A 20617-nucleotide genomic window follows, 5' to 3' on the forward strand; every position below is an offset into this window, starting at 1 on the left:
ACCTGGCTACATGCAATTTAGTCTGTCCCTGGCCCAGTGCATCATGGGAATAGGGCAGACAAAACTACCAAGCCAATTCTTCACCAGAAAGGAGACAAGCTTCCGGGGACCGGTTTCTGGCATTACAGCCGTCTTCGGCCCGGCTTGCTTGAATCGTGATGGTGCAGTGAGCAAGGGACTCATGTCTGAGCATACCCTTCCACGCTTATGGTGGACAAAACGATTCAGAAAAGGGGGTGGTGATGGACAGAGTATCTGAATTAAGAAGAACACTCATACCCAGTCAACAGATCAGGGCTTGATCCATCACCATTTTTTAGCTCACTGCACCATCCCAGCTCAGAACCTGGCTACATGCAAATTAGTCTGTCCCTGGCCCAGTGCATCATGGGAACAGGGCAGACCAAACTACCAAGCCAATTCTTTTACTGGAAAGGAAACAAGCTTCCGGGGACCATTTTCTGGCATTACAGCCGTCTTCGGCCCGGCTTGCTTGAATCCTGATGGTGCAGTGAGCAAGGGACTCATGTCTGAGCATACCCTTCCACGCTTATGGTGGACAAAACGATTCAGAAAAGGGGTGGTGATGGACAGAGTATCTGAATTAAGCAGAACACTCATACCCAGTCAACAGATCAGGGCTTGATCCATCACCATTTTTTAGCTCACTGCACCATCCAAGCTCAGAACCTGGCTACATGCAAATTAGTCTGTCCCTGGCCCAGTGCATCATGGGAACAGGACAGACAAAACTACCAAGCCAATTCTTTTACTGAAAAGGAAACAAGCTTCCGGGGACCTGTTTCTGGCATTACAGCCGTCTTCGGCCCGGCTTGCTTGAATCCTGATGGTGCAGTGAGCAAGAGACTCATGTCTGAGCATACCCTTCCACGCTTATGGTGGACAAAAAGATTCAGAAAAGGGGGTGGTGATGGACAGAGTATCTGAATTAAGCAGAACACTCAAACCCAGTCAACAGATCAGGGCTTGATCCATCACCGTTTTTTAGCTCACTGCACCATCCCAGCTCAGAACCTGCCTACATGCAAATTAGTCTGTCCCTGGCCCAGTGCATCATGGGAACAGGGCAGACCAAACTACCAAGCCAATTCTTTTACTGGAGAGGAAACAAGCTTCCGGGGACCGGTTTCTGGCATTACAGCCGTCTTCGGCCCGGCTTGCTTGAATCCTGATGGTGCAGTGAGCAAGGGACTCATGTCTGAGCATACCCTTCCACGCTTATGATGGGCAAAACGATTCAGAAAAGGGGGTGGTGATGGACAGAGTATCTGAATTAAGCAGAACACTCATACCCAGTCAACAGATCAGGGCTTGATCCATCACCGTTTTTTGGCTCACTGCACCATCCCAGCTCAGAACCTGGCTACATGCAAATTAGTCTGTCCCCGGCCCAGTGCATCATGGGAACAGGGCAGACCAAACTACCAAGCCAATTCTTTTACTGGAAAGGAAACAAGCTTCCGGGGACCGGTTTCTGGCATTACAGCCGTCTTTGGCCCGGCTTGCTTGAATCCTGATGATGCAGTGAGCAAGGGACTCGTGTCTGAGCATACCCTTCCACGCTTATGGTGGACAAAACGATTCAGAAAAGGGGGTGGTGATGGACAGAGTATCTGAATTAAGCAGAACACTCATACCCAGTCAACAGATCAGGGCTTGATCCATCACCGTTTTTTAGCTCACTGTAACATCCCAGCTCAGAACCTGGCTACATGCAAATTAGTCTGTCCCTGGCCCAGTGCAGCATGGGTACAGGGCAGACCAAACTACCAAGCCAATTCTTTTACTGGAAAGGAAAGAAGCTTCCGGGGACCGTTTTCTGGCATTACAGCCGTCTTCGGCCCGGCTTGCTTGAATCCTGATGGTGCAGTGAGCAAGGGACTCATGTCTGAGCATACCCTTCCACGCTTATGGTGGACAAAACGATTCAGAAAAGGGGGTGGTGATGGACAGAGTGTCTGAATTAAGCAGAACACTCATACCCAGTCAACAGATCAGGGCTTGATCCATCACAGTTTTTTAGCTCACTGCACCATCCCAGCTCAGAACCTGGCTGTATGCAAATTAGTCTGTCCCTGGCCCAGTGCATCAAGGGACCAGGGCAGACCAAACTAACAAGCCAATTATTTTACTGGAAAGTAAACAAGCTTTCGGGGACCGGTTTCTGGCATTTCAGCCGTCTTCGGCCCGGCATGCTTGAATCCTGATGGTGCAGTGAGCAAGGGACTCATGTCTGAGCATACCCTTCCACGCTTATGGTGGACAAAACGATTAAGAAAAGGGGGTGGTGATGGACAGAGTATCTGAATTAAGCAGAACACTCATACCCAGTCAACAGATCAGGGCTTGATCCATCACAGTTTTTTAGCTCACTGCACCATCCAAGCTCAGAACCTGGCTACATGCAATTTAGTCTGTCCCTGGCCCAGTGCATCATGGGAACAGGGCAGACAAAACTATCAAGCCAATTCTTCACCAGAAAGGAGACAAGCTTCCGGGGACCGGTTTCTGGCATTACAGCCGTCTTCGGCCCGGCTTGCTTGAATCCTGATGGTGCAGTGAGCAAGGGACTCATGTCTGAGCATACCCTTCCACGCTTATGGTGGACAAAACAATTCAGAAAAGGGGGTGGTGATGGACAGAATATCTGAATTAAGCAGAACACTCATACCCAGTCAACAGATCAGGGCTTGATCCATCACCGTTTTTTTTAGCTCACTGCAATATCCCAGCTCAGAACCTGGCTACATGCAAATTAGTCTGTCCCTGGCCCAGTGCAGCATGGGTACAGGGCAGACCAAACTACCAAGCCAATTCTTTTACTGGAAAGGAAACAAGCTTCCGGGGACCGTTTTCTGGCATTACAGCCGTCTTCGGCCCGGCTTGCTTGAATCCTGATGGTGCAGTGAGCAAGGGACTCATGTCTGAGCATACCCTTCCACGCTTACGGTGGACAAAACGATTCAGAAAAGGGGTGGTGATGGACAGAGTATCTGAATTAAGCAGAACACTCATACCCAGTCAACAGATCAGGGCTTGATCCATCACCATTTTTTAGCTCACTGCACCATCCAAGCTCAGAACCTGGCTACATGCAAATTAGTCTGTCCCTGGCCCAGTGTATCATGGGAACAGGACAGACAAAACTACCAAGCCAATTCTTTTACTGAAAAGGAAACAAGCTTCCGGGGACCTGTTTCTGGCATTACAGCCGTCTTCGGCCCGGCTTGCTTGAATCCTGATGGTGCAGTGAGCAAGAGACTCATGTCTGAGCATACCCTTCCACGCTTATGGTGGACAAAAAGATTCAGAAAAGGGGGTGGTGATGGACAGAGTATCTGAATTAAGCAGAACACTCAAACCCAGTCAACAGATCAGGGCTTGATCCATCACCGTTTTTTAGCTCACTGCACCATCCGAGTTCAGAACCTGCCTACATGCAAATTAGTCTGTCCCTGGCCCAGTGCATCATGGGAACAGGGCAGACCAAACTACCAAGCCAATTCTTTTACTGGAGAGGAAACAAGCTTCCGGGGACCGGTTTCTGGCATTACAGCCGTCTTCGGCCCGGCTTGCTTGAATCCTGATGGTGCAGTGAGCAAGGGACTCATGTCTGAGCATACCCTTCCACGCTTATGATGGGCAAAACGATTCAGAAAAGGGGGTGGTGATGGACAGAGTATCTGAATTAAGCAGAACACTCATACCCAGTCACCAGATCAGGGCTTGATCCATCACCGTTTTTTGGCTCACTGCACCATCCCAGCTCAGAACCTGGCTACATGCAAATTAGTCTGTCCCCTGCCCAGTGCATCATGGGAACAGGGCAGACCAAACTACCAAGCCAATTCTTTTACTGGAAAGGAAACAAGCTTCCGGGGACCGGTTTCTGGCATTACAGCCGTCTTTGGCCCGGCTTGCTTGAATCCTGATGATGCAGTGAGCAAGGGACTCGTGTCTGAGCATACCCTTCCACGCTTATGGTGGACAAAACGATTCAGAAAAGGGGGTGGTGATGGACAGAGTATCTGAATTAAGCAGAACACTCATACCCAGTCAACAGATCAGGGCTTGATCCATCACCGTTTTTTAGCTCACTGTAACATCCCAGCTCAGAACCTGGCTACATGCAAATTAGTCTGTCCCTGGCCCAGTGCAGCATGGGTACAGGGCAGACCAAACTACCAAGCCAATTCTTTTACTGGAAAGGAAAGAAGCTTCCGGGGACCGTTTTCTGGCATTACAGCCGTCTTCGGCCCGGCTTGCTTGAATCCTGATGGTGCAGTGAGCAAGGGACTCATGTCTGAGCATACCCTTCCACGCTTATGGTGGACAAAACGATTCAGAAAAGGGGGTGGTGATGGACAGAGTGTCTGAATTAAGCAGAACACTCATACCCAGTCAACAGATCAGGGCTTGATCCATCACAGTTTTTTAGCTCACTGCACCATCCCAGCTCAGAACCTGGCTGTATGCAAATTAGTCTGTCCCTGGCCCAGTGCATCAAGGGACCAGGGCAGACCAAACTAACAAGCCAATTATTTTACTGGAAAGTAAACAAGCTTTCGGGGACCGGTTTCTGGCATTTCAGCCGTCTTCGGCCCGGCATGCTTGAATCCTGATGGTGCAGTGAGCAAGGGACTCATGTCTGAGCATACCCTTCCACGCTTATGGTGGACAAAACGATTAAGAAAAGGGGGTGGTGATGGACAGAGTATCTGAATTAAGCAGAACACTCATACCCAGTCAACAGATCAGGGCTTGATCCATCACAGTTTTTTAGCTCACTGCACCATCCAAGCTCAGAACCTGGCTACATGCAATTTAGTCTGTCCCTGGCCCAGTGCATCATGGGAACAGGGCAGACAAAACTATCAAGCCAATTCTTCACCAGAAAGGAGACAAGCTTCCGGGGACCGGTTTCTGGCATTACAGCCGTCTTCGGCCCGGCTTGCTTGAATCCTGATGGTGCAGTGAGCAAGGGACTCATGTCTGAGCATACCCTTCCACGCTTATGGTGGACAAAACAATTCAGAAAAGGGGGTGGTGATGGACAGAATATCTGAATTAAGCAGAACACTCATACCCAGTCAACAGATCAGGGCTTGATCCATCACCGTTTTTTTTTAGCTCACTGCAATATCCCAGCTCAGAACCTGGCTACATGCAAATTAGTCTGTCCCTGGCCCAGTGCAGCATGGGTACAGGGCAGACCAAACTACCAAGCCAATTCTTTTACTGGAAAGGAAACAAGCTTCCGGGGACCGTTTTCTGGCATTACAGCCGTCTTCGGCCCGGCTTGCTTGAATCCTGATGGTGCAGTGAGCAAGGGACTCATGTCTGAGCATACTCTTCTACGCTTATGGTGGACATAACGATTCAGAAAAGGGGGTGGTGATGGACAGAGTATCTGAATTAAGCAGTACACTCATACCCAGTCAACAGATCAGGGCTTGATCCATCACCGTTTTTTAGCTCACTGTAACATCCCAGCTCAGAACCTGGCTACATGCAAATTAGTCTGTCCCTGGCCCAGTGCAGCATGGGTACAGGGCAGACCAAACTACCAAGCCAATTCTTTTACTGGAAAGGAAAGAAGCTTCCGTGGACCGTTTTCTGGCATTACAGCCGTCTTCGGCCCGGCTTGCTTGAATCCTGATGGTGCAGTGAGCAAGGGACTCATGTCTGAGCATACCCTTCCACGCTTATGGTGGACAAAACGATTCAGAAAAGGGGGTGGTGATGGACAGAGTATCTGAATTAAGCAGAACACTCATACCCAGTCAACAGATCAGGGCTTGATCCATCACCGTTTTTTAGCTCACTGCACCATCCCAGCTCAGAACCTGGCTACATGCAAATTAGTCTGTCCCTTGCCCAGTGCATCATGGGAACAGGGCAGACCAAACTACCAAGCCAATTCTTTTACTGGAAAGGAAACAAGCTTCCGGGGACCGGTTTCTGGCATTACAGCCGTCTTCGGCCCGGCTTGCTTGAATCCTGATGGTGCAGTGAGCAAGGGACTCATGTCTGAGCATACCCTTCCACGCTTATGGTGGACAAAACGATTCAGAAAAGGGGGTGGTGATGGACAGAGTATCTGAATTAAGCAGAACACTCAAACCCAGTCAACAGATCAGGGCTTGATCCATCACCGTTTTTTAGCTCACTGCACCATCCCAGCTCAGAACCTGCCTACATGCAAATTAGTCTGTCCCTGGCCCAGTGCATCATGGGAACAGGGCAGACCAAACTACCAAGCCAATTCTTTTACTGGAGAGGAAACAAGCTTCCGGGGACCGGTTTCTGGCATTACAGCCGTCTTCGGCCCGGCTTGCTTGAATCCTGATGGTGCAGTGAGCAAGGGACTCATGTCTGAGCATACCCTTCCACGCTTATGGTGGGCAAAACGATTCAGAAAAGGGGGTGGTGATGGACAGAGTATCTGAATTAAGCAGAACACTCATACCCAGTCAACAGATCAGGGCTTGATCCATCACCGTTTTTTAGCTCACTGCACCATCCCAGCTCAGAACCTGGCTACATGCAAATTAGTCTGTCCCCGGCCCAGTGCATCATGGGAACAGGGCAGACCAAACTACCAAGCCAATTCTTTTACTGGAAAGGAAACAAGCTTCCGGGGACCGGTTTCTGGCATTACAGCCGTCTTTGGCCCGGCTTGCTTGAATCCTGATGATGCAGTGAGCAAGGGACTCATGTCTGAGCATACCCTTCCACGCTTATGGTGGACAAAACGACTCAGAAAAGGGGGTGGTGATGGACAGAGTATCTGAATTAAGCAGAACACTCATACCCAGTCAACAGATCAGGGCTTGATCCATCACCGTTTTTTAGCTCACTGCAACATCCCAGCTCAGAACCTGGCTACATGCAAATTAGTCTGTCCCTGGCCCAGTGCAGCATGGGTACAGGGCAGACCAAACTACCAAGCCAATTCTTTTACTGGAAAGGAAAGAAGCTTCCGGGGACCGTTTTCTGGCATTACAGCCGTCTTCGGCCCGGCTTGCTTGAATCCTGATGGTGCAGTGAGCAAGGGACTCATGTCTGAGCATACCCTTCCACGCTTATGGTGGACAAAACGATTCAGAAAAGGGGGTGGTGATGGACAGAGTGTCTGAATTAAGCAGAACACTCATACCCAGTCAACAGATCAGGGCTTGATCCATCACAGTTTTTCAGCTCACTGCACCATCCCAGCTCAGAACCTGGCTGTATGCAAATTAGTCTGTCCCTGGCCCAGTGCATCATGGGAACAGGGCAGACCAAACTAACAAGCCAATTATTTTACTGGAAAGTAAACAAGCTTCCGGGGACCGGTTTCTGGCATTACAGCCGTCTTCGGCCCGGCATGCTTGAATCCTGATGGTGCAGTGAGCAAGGGACTCATGTCTGAGCATACCCGTCCACGCTTATGGTGGACAAAACGATTAAGAAAAGGGGGTGGTGATGGACAGAGTATCTGAATTAAGCAGAACCCTCATACCCAGTCAACAGATCAGGGCTTGATCCATCACAGTTTTTTAGCTCACTGCACCATCCAAGCTCAGAACCTGGCTACATGCAATTTAGTCTGTCCCTGGCCCAGTGCATCATGGGAATAGGGCAGACAAAACTACCAAGCCAATTCTTCACCAGAAAGGAGACAAGCTTCCGGGGACCGGTTTCTGGCATTACAGCCGTCTTCGGCCCGGCTTGCTTGAATCGTGATGGTGCAGTGAGCAAGGGACTCATGTCTGAGCATACCCTTCCACGCTTATGGTGGACAAAACGATTCAGAAAAGGGGGTGGTGATGGACAGAGTATCTGAATTAAGAAGAACACTCATACCCAGTCAACAGATCAGGGCTTGATCCATCACCATTTTTTAGCTCACTGCACCATCCCAGCTCAGAACCTGGCTACATGCAAATTAGTCTGTCCCTGGCCCAGTGCATCATGGGAACAGGGCAGACCAAACTACCAAGCCAATTCTTTTACTGGAAAGGAAACAAGCTTCCGGGGACCATTTTCTGGCATTACAGCCGTCTTCGGCCCGGCTTGCTTGAATCCTGATGGTGCAGTGAGCAAGGGACTCATGTCTGAGCATACCCTTCCACGCTTATGGTGGACAAAACGATTCAGAAAAGGGGTGGTGATGGACAGAGTATCTGAATTAAGCAGAACACTCATACCCAGTCAACAGATCAGGGCTTGATCCATCACCATTTTTTAGCTCACTGCACCATCCAAGCTCAGAACCTGGCTACATGCAAATTAGTCTGTCCCTGGCCCAGTGCATCATGGGAACAGGACAGACAAAACTACCAAGCCAATTCTTTTACTGAAAAGGAAACAAGCTTCCGGGGACCTGTTTCTGGCATTACAGCCGTCTTCGGCCCGGCTTGCTTGAATCCTGATGGTGCAGTGAGCAAGAGACTCATGTCTGAGCATACCCTTCCACGCTTATGGTGGACAAAAAGATTCAGAAAAGGGGGTGGTGATGGACAGAGTATCTGAATTAAGCAGAACACTCAAACCCAGTCAACAGATCAGGGCTTGATCCATCACCGTTTTTTAGCTCACTGCACCATCCCAGCTCAGAACCTGCCTACATGCAAATTAGTCTGACCCTGGCCCAGTGCATCATGGGAACAGGGCAGACCAAACTACCAAGCCAATTCTTTTACTGGAGAGGAAACAAGCTTCCGGGGACCGGTTTCTGGCATTACAGCCGTCTTCGGCCCGGCTTGCTTGAATCCTGATGGTGCAGTGAGCAAGGGACTCATGTCTGAGCATACCCTTCCACGCTTATGATGGGCAAAACGATTCAGAAAAGGGGGTGGTGATGGACAGAGTATCTGAATTAAGCAGAACACTCAAACCCAGTCAACAGATCAGGGCTTGATCCATCACCGTTTTTTGGCTCACTGCACCATCCCAGCTCAGAACCTGGCTACATGCAAATTAGTCTGTCCCCGGCCCAGTGCATCATGGGAACAGGGCAGACCAAACTACCAAGCCAATTCTTTTACTGGAAAGGAAACAAGCTTCCGGGGACCGGTTTCTGGCATTACAGCCGTCTTTGGCCCGGCTTGCTTGAATCCTGATGATGCAGTGAGCAAGGGACTCGTGTCTGAGCATACCCTTCCACGCTTATGGTGGACAAAACGATTCAGAAAAGGGGGTGGTGATGGACAGAGTATCTGAATTAAGCAGAACACTCATACCCAGTCAACAGATCAGGGCTTGATCCATCACCGTTTTTTAGCTCACTGTAACATCCCAGCTCAGAACCTGGCTACATGCAAATTAGTCTGTCCCTGGCCCAGTGCAGCATGGGTACAGGGCAGACCAAACTACCAAGCCAATTCTTTTACTGGAAAGGAAAGAAGCTTCCGGGGACCGTTTTCTGGCATTACAGCCGTCTTCGGCCCGGCTTGCTTGAATCCTGATGGTGCAGTGAGCAAGGGACTCATGTCTGAGCATACCCTTCCACGCTTATGGTGGACAAAACGATTCAGAAAAGGGGGTGGTGATGGACAGAGTGTCTGAATTAAGCAGAACACTCATACCCAGTCAACAGATCAGGGCTTGATCCATCACAGTTTTTTAGCTCACTGCACCATCCCAGCTCAGAACCTGGCTGTATGCAAATTAGTCTGTCCCTGGCCCAGTGCATCAAGGGACCAGGGCAGACCAAACTAACAAGCCAATTATTTTACTGGAAAGTAAACAAGCTTTCGGGGACCGGTTTCTGGCATTTCAGCCGTCTTCGGCCCGGCATGCTTGAATCCTGATGGTGCAGTGAGCAAGGGACTCATGTCTGAGCATACCCTTCCACGCTTATGGTGGACAAAACGATTAAGAAAAGGGGGTGGTGATGGACAGAGTATCTGAATTAAGCAGAACACTCATACCCAGTCAACAGATCAGGGCTTGATCCATCACAGTTTTTTAGCTCACTGCACCATCCAAGCTCAGAACCTGGCTACATGCAATTTAGTCTGTCCCTGGCCCAGTGCATCATGGGAACAGGGCAGACAAAACTATCAAGCCAATTCTTCACCAGAAAGGAGACAAGCTTCCGGGGACCGGTTTCTGGCATTACAGCCGTCTTCGGCCCGGCTTGCTTGAATCCTGATGGTGCAGTGAGCAAGGGACTCATGTCTGAGCATACCCTTCCACGCTTATGGTGGACAAAACAATTCAGAAAAGGGGGTGGTGATGGACAGAATATCTGAATTAAGCAGAACACTCATACCCAGTCAACAGATCAGGGCTTGATCCATCACCGTTTTTTTTAGCTCACTGCAATATCCCAGCTCAGAACCTGGCTACATGCAAATTAGTCTGTCCCTGGCCCAGTGCAGCATGGGTACAGGGCAGACCAAACTACCAAGCCAATTCTTTTACTGGAAAGGAAACAAGCTTCCGGGGACCGTTTTCTGGCATTACAGCCGTCTTCGGCCCGGCTTGCTTGAATCCTGATGGTGCAGTGAGCAAGGGACTCATGTCTGAGCATACCCTTCCACGCTTACGGTGGACAAAACGATTCAGAAAAGGGGTGGTGATGGACAGAGTATCTGAATTAAGCAGAACACTCATACCCAGTCAACAGATCAGGGCTTGATCCATCACCATTTTTTAGCTCACTGCACCATCCAAGCTCAGAACCTGGCTACATGCAAATTAGTCTGTCCCTGGCCCAGTGTATCATGGGAACAGGACAGACAAAACTACCAAGCCAATTCTTTTACTGAAAAGGAAACAAGCTTCCGGGGACCTGTTTCTGGCATTACAGCCGTCTTCGGCCCGGCTTGCTTGAATCCTGATGGTGCAGTGAGCAAGAGACTCATGTCTGAGCATACCCTTCCACGCTTATGGTGGACAAAAAGATTCAGAAAAGGGGGTGGTGATGGACAGAGTATCTGAATTAAGCAGAACACTCAAACCCAGTCAACAGATCAGGGCTTGATCCATCACCGTTTTTTAGCTCACTGCACCATCCGAGTTCAGAACCTGCCTACATGCAAATTAGTCTGTCCCTGGCCCAGTGCATCATGGGAACAGGGCAGACCAAACTACCAAGCCAATTCTTTTACTGGAGAGGAAACAAGCTTCCGGGGACCGGTTTCTGGCATTACAGCCGTCTTCGGCCCGGCTTGCTTGAATCCTGATGGTGCAGTGAGCAAGGGACTCATGTCTGAGCATACCCTTCCACGCTTATGATGGGCAAAACGATTCAGAAAAGGGGGTGGTGATGGACAGAGTATCTGAATTAAGCAGAACACTCATACCCAGTCACCAGATCAGGGCTTGATCCATCACCGTTTTTTGGCTCACTGCACCATCCCAGCTCAGAACCTGGCTACATGCAAATTAGTCTGTCCCCTGCCCAGTGCATCATGGGAACAGGGCAGACCAAACTACCAAGCCAATTCTTTTACTGGAAAGGAAACAAGCTTCCGGGGACCGGTTTCTGGCATTACAGCCGTCTTTGGCCCGGCTTGCTTGAATCCTGATGATGCAGTGAGCAAGGGACTCGTGTCTGAGCATACCCTTCCACGCTTATGGTGGACAAAACGATTCAGAAAAGGGGGTGGTGATGGACAGAGTATCTGAATTAAGCAGAACACTCATACCCAGTCAACAGATCAGGGCTTGATCCATCACCGTTTTTTAGCTCACTGTAACATCCCAGCTCAGAACCTGGCTACATGCAAATTAGTCTGTCCCTGGCCCAGTGCAGCATGGGTACAGGGCAGACCAAACTACCAAGCCAATTCTTTTACTGGAAAGGAAAGAAGCTTCCGGGGACCGTTTTCTGGCATTACAGCCGTCTTCGGCCCGGCTTGCTTGAATCCTGATGGTGCAGTGAGCAAGGGACTCATGTCTGAGCATACCCTTCCACGCTTATGGTGGACAAAACGATTCAGAAAAGGGGGTGGTGATGGACAGAGTGTCTGAATTAAGCAGAACACTCATACCCAGTCAACAGATCAGGGCTTGATCCATCACAGTTTTTTAGCTCACTGCACCATCCCAGCTCAGAACCTGGCTGTATGCAAATTAGTCTGTCCCTGGCCCAGTGCATCAAGGGACCAGGGCAGACCAAACTAACAAGCCAATTATTTTACTGGAAAGTAAACAAGCTTTCGGGGACCGGTTTCTGGCATTTCAGCCGTCTTCGGCCCGGCATGCTTGAATCCTGATGGTGCAGTGAGCAAGGGACTCATGTCTGAGCATACCCTTCCACGCTTATGGTGGACAAAACGATTAAGAAAAGGGGGTGGTGATGGACAGAGTATCTGAATTAAGCAGAACACTCATACCCAGTCAACAGATCAGGGCTTGATCCATCACAGTTTTTTAGCTCACTGCACCATCCAAGCTCAGAACCTGGCTACATGCAATTTAGTCTGTCCCTGGCCCAGTGCATCATGGGAACAGGGCAGACAAAACTATCAAGCCAATTCTTCACCAGAAAGGAGACAAGCTTCCGGGGACCGGTTTCTGGCATTACAGCCGTCTTCGGCCCGGCTTGCTTGAATCCTGATGGTGCAGTGAGCAAGGGACTCATGTCTGAGCATACCCTTCCACGCTTATGGTGGACAAAACAATTCAGAAAAGGGGGTGGTGATGGACAGAATATCTGAATTAAGCAGAACACTCATACCCAGTCAACAGATCAGGGCTTGATCCATCACCGTTTTTTTTTAGCTCACTGCAATATCCCAGCTCAGAACCTGGCTACATGCAAATTAGTCTGTCCCTGGCCCAGTGCAGCATGGGTACAGGGCAGACCAAACTACCAAGCCAATTCTTTTACTGGAAAGGAAACAAGCTTCCGGGGACCGTTTTCTGGCATTACAGCCGTCTTCGGCCCGGCTTGCTTGAATCCTGATGGTGCAGTGAGCAAGGGACTCATGTCTGAGCATACTCTTCTACGCTTATGGTGGACATAACGATTCAGAAAAGGGGGTGGTGATGGACAGAGTATCTGAATTAAGCAGTACACTCATACCCAGTCAACAGATCAGGGCTTGATCCATCACCGTTTTTTAGCTCACTGTAACATCCCAGCTCAGAACCTGGCTACATGCAAATTAGTCTGTCCCTGGCCCAGTGCAGCATGGGTACAGGGCAGACCAAACTACCAAGCCAATTCTTTTACTGGAAAGGAAAGAAGCTTCCGGGGACCGTTTTCTGGCATTACAGCCGTCTTCGGCCCGGCTTGCTTGAATCCTGATGGTGCAGTGAGCAAGGGACTCATGTCTGAGCATACCCTTCCACGCTTATGGTGGACAAAACGATTCAGAAAAGGGGGTGGTGATGGACAGAGTGTCTGAATTAAGCAGAACACTCATACCCAGTCAACAGATCAGGGCTTGATCCATCACAGTTTTTTAGCTCACTGCACCATCCCAGCTCAGAACCTGGCTGTATGCAAATTAGTCTGTCCCTGGCCCAGTGCATCAAGGGACCAGGGCAGACCAAACTAACAAGCCAATTCTTCACCAGAAAGGAGACAAGCTTCCGGGGACCGGTTTCTGGCATTACAGCCGTCTTCGGCCCGGCTTGCTTGAATCCTGATGGTGCAGTGAGCAAGGGACTCATGTCTGAGCATACCCTTCCACGCTTATGGTGGACAAAACAATTCAGAAAAGGGGGTGGTGATGGACAGAATATCTGAATTAAGCAGAACACTCATACCCAGTCAACAGATCAGGGCTTGATCCATCACCGTTTTTTTTAGCTCACTGCAATATCCCAGCTCAGAACCTGGCTACATGCAAATTAGTCTGTCCCTGGCCCAGTGCAGCATGGGTACAGGGCAGACCAAACTACCAAGCCAATTCTTTTACTGGAAAGGAAACAAGCTTCCGGGGACCGTTTTCTGGCATTACAGCCGTCTTCGGCCCGGCTTGCTTGAATCCTGATGGTGCCTTGAGCAAGGGACTCATGTCTGAGCATACTCTTCTACGCTTATGGTGGACATAACGATTCAGAAAAGGGGGTGGTGATGGACAGAGTATCTGAATTAAGCAGTACACTCATACCCAGTCAACAGATCAGGGCTTGATCCATCACTGTTTTTTAGCTCACTGCACCATCCCAGCTCAGAACCTGGCTATATGCAAATTAGTCTGTCCCTGGCCCAGTGCATCATGGGAACAGGGCAGACCAAACTACCAAGCCAATTCTTTTACTGGAAAGGAAACAAGCTTCCGGGGACCGGTTTCTGGCATTACAGCCGTCTTCGGCCCGGCTTGCTTGAATCCTGATGGTGCAGTGAGCAAGGGACTCATGTCTGAGCATACCCTTCCACGCTTATGGTGGACAAAGCGATTCAGAAAAGGGGGTGGTGATGGACAGAGTATCTGAATTAAGCAGAACACTCATACCCAGTCAACAGATCAGGGCTTGATCCATCACCGTTTTTTAGCTCACTGCAAGCCGGGCCGAAGACGGCTGTAATGCCATAAACCGGTCTCCGGAAGCTTGTTTCCTTCCCAATATAAGAATTGGCTTGGTAGTTTGGTCTGCCCTGTTCCCACGATGCACTGGGCCAGGGACAGACTAATTTGCATGTAGCCGGGTTCTGAGCTGGGATGGTGCAGTGAGCTTAAAAACTGTGATGGATCAAGCCCTGATCTCTTGACTGGGTACGAGTGTTCTGTTTAATTCAAATACTCTGTCCATCACCACCCCCATTTCTGAATTGTTTTGTCCACCATAAGCGTGGAAGGGTATACTCAGATGTGAGTCCCTTGCTCATTGCACCATCAGGAATCAAGCAAGCCGGGCCGAAGACGGCTGTAATGCCAGAAACCGGTCCCCGGAAGCTTGTTTCCTTCCCAGTATAAGAATTGGCTTGGTAGTTTGGTCTGCCCTGTTCCCATGATGCACTGGGCCAGGGACAGACTAATTTGCATGTAGCTGGGTTCTGAGCTGGGATGGTGCAGTGAGCTTAAAAACGGTGATGGATCAAGCCCTGATCTCTTGACTGGGTACGAGTGTTCTGTTTAATTCAGATACTCTGTCCATCACCATCCCCTTTTCTGAATCGTGTTGTCCACCATAAGCGTTGAAGATTATACTCAGATGTGAGTCCCTTGCTCATTGCACCATCAGCATTCAAGCAAGCAGGGCCGAAGATGGCTGTAATGCCAGAAACCGGTCCCCGGAAGCTTGTTTCCTTCCCAGTATAAGAATTGGCTTGGTAGTTTGGTCTGCCCTGTTCCCATGATGCACTGGGCCAGGGACAGACTAATTTGCATGTAGCCGGGTTCTGAGCTGGGAACGTGCAGTGAGCTAAAAAACGGTGATGGATCAAGCCCTGATCTCTTGACTGGGTACGAGTGTTCTGTTTAATTCAGATACTCTGTCCATCACCACCCCCTTTTCTGAATCGTTTTGTCCACTATAAGCGTGGAAGGGTATACTCAGATGTGAGTCCCTTGCTCATTGCACCATCAGGATTCAAGCAAGCCGGGCTGAAGACGGCTGTAATGCCAGAAACCGGTCCCCGGAAGCTTGTTTCCTTCCCAGTATAAGAATTGGCTTGGTAGTTTGGTCTGCCCTGTTCCCATGATGCACTGGGCCGGGGACAGACTAATTTGATTGTAGCCGGGTTCTGAGCTGGGATGGTGCAGTGAGCTAAAAAACGGTGATGGATCAAGCCCTGATCTCTTGACTGGGTACGAGTGTTCTGTTTAATTCAGATACTCTGTCCATCACCACCCCCTTTTCTGAATTGTTTTGTCCACCATAAGCGTGGAAGGGTATACTCAGATGTGAGTCCCTTGCTCATTGCACCATCAGGATTCAAGCAAGCCAGGCCGAAGACGGCTGTAATGCCAGAAACTGGTCCCCGGAAGCTTGTTTCCTTCCCAGTATAAGAATTGGCTTGGTAGTTTGGTCTGCCCTGTTCTCATGATGCACTGGGCCAGGGACAGACTAATTTGCATGTAGCCGGGTTCTGAGCTGGGATGGTGCAGTGAGCTAAAAAACGGTGATGGATCAAGCCCTGATCTCTTGACTGGGTACGAGTGTTCTGTTTAATTCAGATACTCTGTCCATCACCACCCCCTTTTCTGAATCGTTTTGTCCACCATAAGCGTGGAAGGGTATACTCAGATGTGAGGCCCTTGCTCATTGCACCATCAGGATTCAAGGAAGCCGGGCTGAAGATGGCTGTAATGCCAGAAACCGGTCCCCGGAAGCTTGTTTCCTTCCCAGTATAAGAATTGGCTTGGTAGTTTGGTCTGCCCTGTTCCCATGATGCACTGGGCCAGGGACAGACTAATTTGCATGTAGCCGGGTTCTGAGCTGGGATGGTGCAGTGAGCTAAAAAAATGGTAATGGATCAAGCCCTGATCTCTTGACTGGGTATGAGTGTTCTGTTTAATTCAGATACTCTGTCCATCACCACCCCCTTTTCTGAATCGTTTTGTCCACGATAAGCGTGGAAGGGTATACTCAGATGTGAGTCCCTTGCTCATTGCACCATCAGGATTCAAGGAAGCCGGGCTGAAGACGGCTGTAATGCCAGAAACCGGTCCCCGGAAGCTTGTTTCCTTCCCAGTATAAGAATTGGCTTGGTAGTTTGGTCTGCCCTGTTCCCATGATGCACTGGGCCAGGGACAGACTAATTTGCATGTAGCCGGGTTCTGAGCTGGGATGGTGCAGTGAGCTAAAAAAATGGTAATGGATCAAGCCCTGATCTCTTGACTGGGTACGAGTGTTCTGTTTAATTCAGATACTCTGTCCATCACCACCCCCTTTTCTGAATCGTTTTGTCCACCATAAGCGTGGAAGGGTATACTCAGATGTGAGTCCCTTGCTCATTGCACCATCAGGATTCAAGCAAGCCGGGCCGAAGACGGCTGTAATGCCAGAAACGGTCCCCGGAAGCTTGTTTCCTTCCCAGTATAAGAATTGGCTTGGTAGTTTGGTCTGCCCTGTTCCCATGATGCACTGGGCCAGGGACAGACTAATTTGCATGTAGCCAGGTTCTGAGCTGGGATGGTGCAGTGAGCTAAAAAACGGTGATGGATCAAGCCCTGATCTCTTGACTGGGTACGAGTGTTCTGTTTAATTCAGATACTCTGTCCATCACCACCCCCTTTTCTGAATCGTGTTGTCCACCATAAGCGTGGAAGGGTATACTCAGATGTGAGTCCCTTGCTCATTGCACCATCAGCATTCAAGCAAGCCGGGCCGAAGACGGCTGTAATGCCTGAAACCGGTCCCCGGAAGATTGTTTCCTTCCCAGTATAAGAATTGGCTTGGTAGTTTGGTCTGCCCTGTTCCCATGATGCACTGGGCCAGGGACAGACTAATTTGCATGTAGCCGGGTTCTGAGCTGGGAACGTGCAGTGAGCTCAAAAACGGTGATGGATCAAGCCCTGATCTCTTGACTGGGTACGAGTGTTCTGTTTAATTCAGATACTCTGTCCATCACCACCCCCTTTTCTGAATCGTTTTGTCCACTATAAGCGTGGAAGGGTATACTCAGATGTGAGTCCCTTGCTCATTGCACCATCAGGATTCAAGCAAGCCGGGCTGAAGACGGCTGTAATGCCAGAAACCGGTCCCCGGAAGCTTGTTTCCTTCCCAGTATAAGAATTGGCTTGGTAGTTTGGTCTGCCCTGTTCCCATGATGCACTGGGCTAGGGACAGACTAATTTGATTGTAGCCGGGTTCTGAGCTGGGATGGTGCAGTGAGCTAAAAAAAAGGTGATGGATCAAGCCCTGATCTCTTGACTGGGTACGAGTGTTCTGTTTAATTCAGATACTCTGTCCATCACCACCCCCTTTTCTGAATTGTTTTGTCCACCATAAGCGTGGAAGGGTATACTCAGATGTGAGTCCCTTGCTCATTGCACCATCAGGATTCAAGCAAGCCGGGCCGAAGACGGCTGTAATGCCAGAAACTAGTGCCCGGAAGCTTGTTTCCTTCCCAGTATAAGAATTGGCTTGGTAGTTTGGTCTGCCCTGTTCTCATGATGCACTGGGCCAGGGACAGACTAATTTGCATGTAGCCGGGTTCTGAGCTGGGATGGTGCAGTGAGCTAAAAATCGGTGATGGATCAAGCCCTGATCTCTTGACTGGGTACGAGTGTTCTGTTTAATTCAGATACTCTGTCCATCACCACCCCCTTTTCTGAATCGTTTTGTCCACCATAAGCGTGGAAGGGTATACTCAGATGTGAGCCCCTTGCTCATTGCACCATCAGGATTCAAGCAAGCCGGGCTGAAGACGGCTGTAATGCCAGAAACCGGTCCCCGGAAGCTTGTTTCCTTCCCAGTATAAGAATTGGCTTGGTAGTTTGGTCTGCCCTGTTCCCATGATGCACTGGGCCAGGGACAGACTAATTTGCATGTAGCCAGGTTCTGAGCTGGGATGGTGCAGTGAGCTAAAAAAACCGTAATGGATCAAGCCCTGATCTCTTGACTGGGTACTAGTGTTCTGTTTAATTCAGATACTCTGTCCATCACCACCCCCTTTTCTGAATCGTTTTGTCCACCATAAGCGTGGAAGGGTATACTCAGATGTGAGTCCCTTGCTCATTGCACCATCAGGATTCAAGCAAGCCGGGCTGAAGACGGCTGTAATGCCAGAAACCGGTCCCCGGAAGCTTGTTTCCTTCCCAGTATAAGAATTGGCTTGGTAGTTTGGTCTGCCCTGTTCCCATGATGCACTGGGCCAGGGACAGATTAATTTGCATGTAGCCGGGTTCTGAGCTGGGATGGTGCAGTGAGCTAAAAAACGGTGATGGATCAAGCCCTGATCTCCTGACTGGGTACGAGTGTTCTGTTTAATTCAGATACTCTGTCCATCACCACCCCCTTTTCTGAATCGTTTTGTCCACCATAAGCGTGGAAGGGTATACTCAGTTGTGAGTCCCTTGCTCATTGCACCATCAGGATTCAAGCAAGCTGGGCCGAAGACGGCTGTAATGCCAGAAACCGGTCCCCAGAAGCTTGTTTCCTTCCCAGTATAAGAATTGGCTTGGTAGTTTGGTCTGCCCTGTTCCCATGATGCACTGGGCCAGGGACAGACTAATTTGCATGTAGCCGGGTTCTGAGCTGGGAACGTGCAGTGAGCTAAAAAACGGTGATGGATCAAGCCCTGATCTCTTGACTGGGTACGAGTGTTCTGTTTAATTCAGATACTCTGTCCATCACCACCCCCTTTTCTGAATCGTTTTGTCCACTATAAGCGTGGAAGGGTATACTCAGATGTGAGTCCCTTGCTCATTGCACCATCAGGATTCAAGCAAGCCGGGCTGAAGACGGCTGTAATGCCAGAAACCGGTCCCCGGAAGCTTGTTTCCTTCCCAGTATAAGAATTGGCTTGGTAGTTTGGTCTGCCCTGTTCCCATGATGCACTGGGCCAGGGACAGACTAATTTGCATGTAGCCGGGTTCTGAGCTGGGATGGTGCAGTGAGCTAAAAAAAGGTGATGGATCAAGCCCTGATCTCTTGACTGGGTACGAGTGATCTGTTTAATTCAGATACTCTGTCCATCACCACCCCCTTTTCTGAATTGTTTTGTCCACCATAAGCGTGGAAGGGTATACTCAGATGTGAGTCCCTTGCTCATTGCACCATCAGGATTCAAGCAAGCCGGGCTGAAGACGGCTGTAATGCCAGAAACCGGTGCCCGGAAGCTTGTTTCCTTCCCAGTATAAGAATTGGCTTGGTAGTTTGGTCTGCCCTGTTCCCATGATGCACTGGGCCAGGGACAGACTAATTTGCATGTAGCCGGGTTCTGAGCTGGGATGGTGCAGTGAGCTAAAAAACGGTGATGGATCAAGCCCTGATCTCCTGACTGGGTACGAGTGTTCTGTTTAATTCAGATACTCTGTCCATCACCACCCCCTTTTCTGAATCGTTTTGTCCACCATAAGCGTGGAAGGGTATACTCAGATGTGAGTCTCTTGCTCATTGCACCATCAGGATTCAAGCAAGCTGGGCCGAAGACGGCTGTAATGCCAGAAACCGGTCCCCGGAAGCTTGTTTCCTTCCCAGTATAAGAATTGGCTTGGTAGTTTGGTCTGCCCTGTTCCCATGAAGCACTGGGCCAGGGACAGACTAATTTGCATGTAGCTGGGTTCTGAGCTGGGATGGTGCAGTGAGCTAAAAAACGGTGATGGATCAAGCCCTGATCTCTTGACTGGGTACGAGTGTTCTGTTTAATTCAGATACTCTGTCCATCACCACCCCCTTTTCTGAATTGTTTTGTCCACCATAAGCGTGGAAGGGTATACTCAGATGTGAGTCCCTTGCTCATTGCACCATCAGGATTCAAGCAAGCCGGGCCGAAGACGGCTGTAATGCCAGAAACTAGTGCCCGGAAGCTTGTTTCCTTCCCAGTATAAGAATTGGCTTGGTAGTTTGGTCTGCCCTGTTCTCATGATGCACTGGGCCAGGGACAGACTAATTTGCATGTAGCCGGGTTCTGAGCTGGGATGGTGCAGTGAGCTAAAAATCGGTGATGGATCAAGCCCTGATCTCTTGACTGGGTACGAGTGTTCTGTTTAATTCAGATACTCTGTCCATCACCACCCCCTTTTCTGAATCGTTT

Source organism: Lissotriton vulgaris, chromosome 1_1 (assembly GCF_964263255.1).
Source record: "Lissotriton vulgaris chromosome 1_1, aLisVul1.2, whole genome shotgun sequence".
NCBI classification, from domain to species: Eukaryota; Metazoa; Chordata; class Amphibia; order Caudata; family Salamandridae; genus Lissotriton; species Lissotriton vulgaris.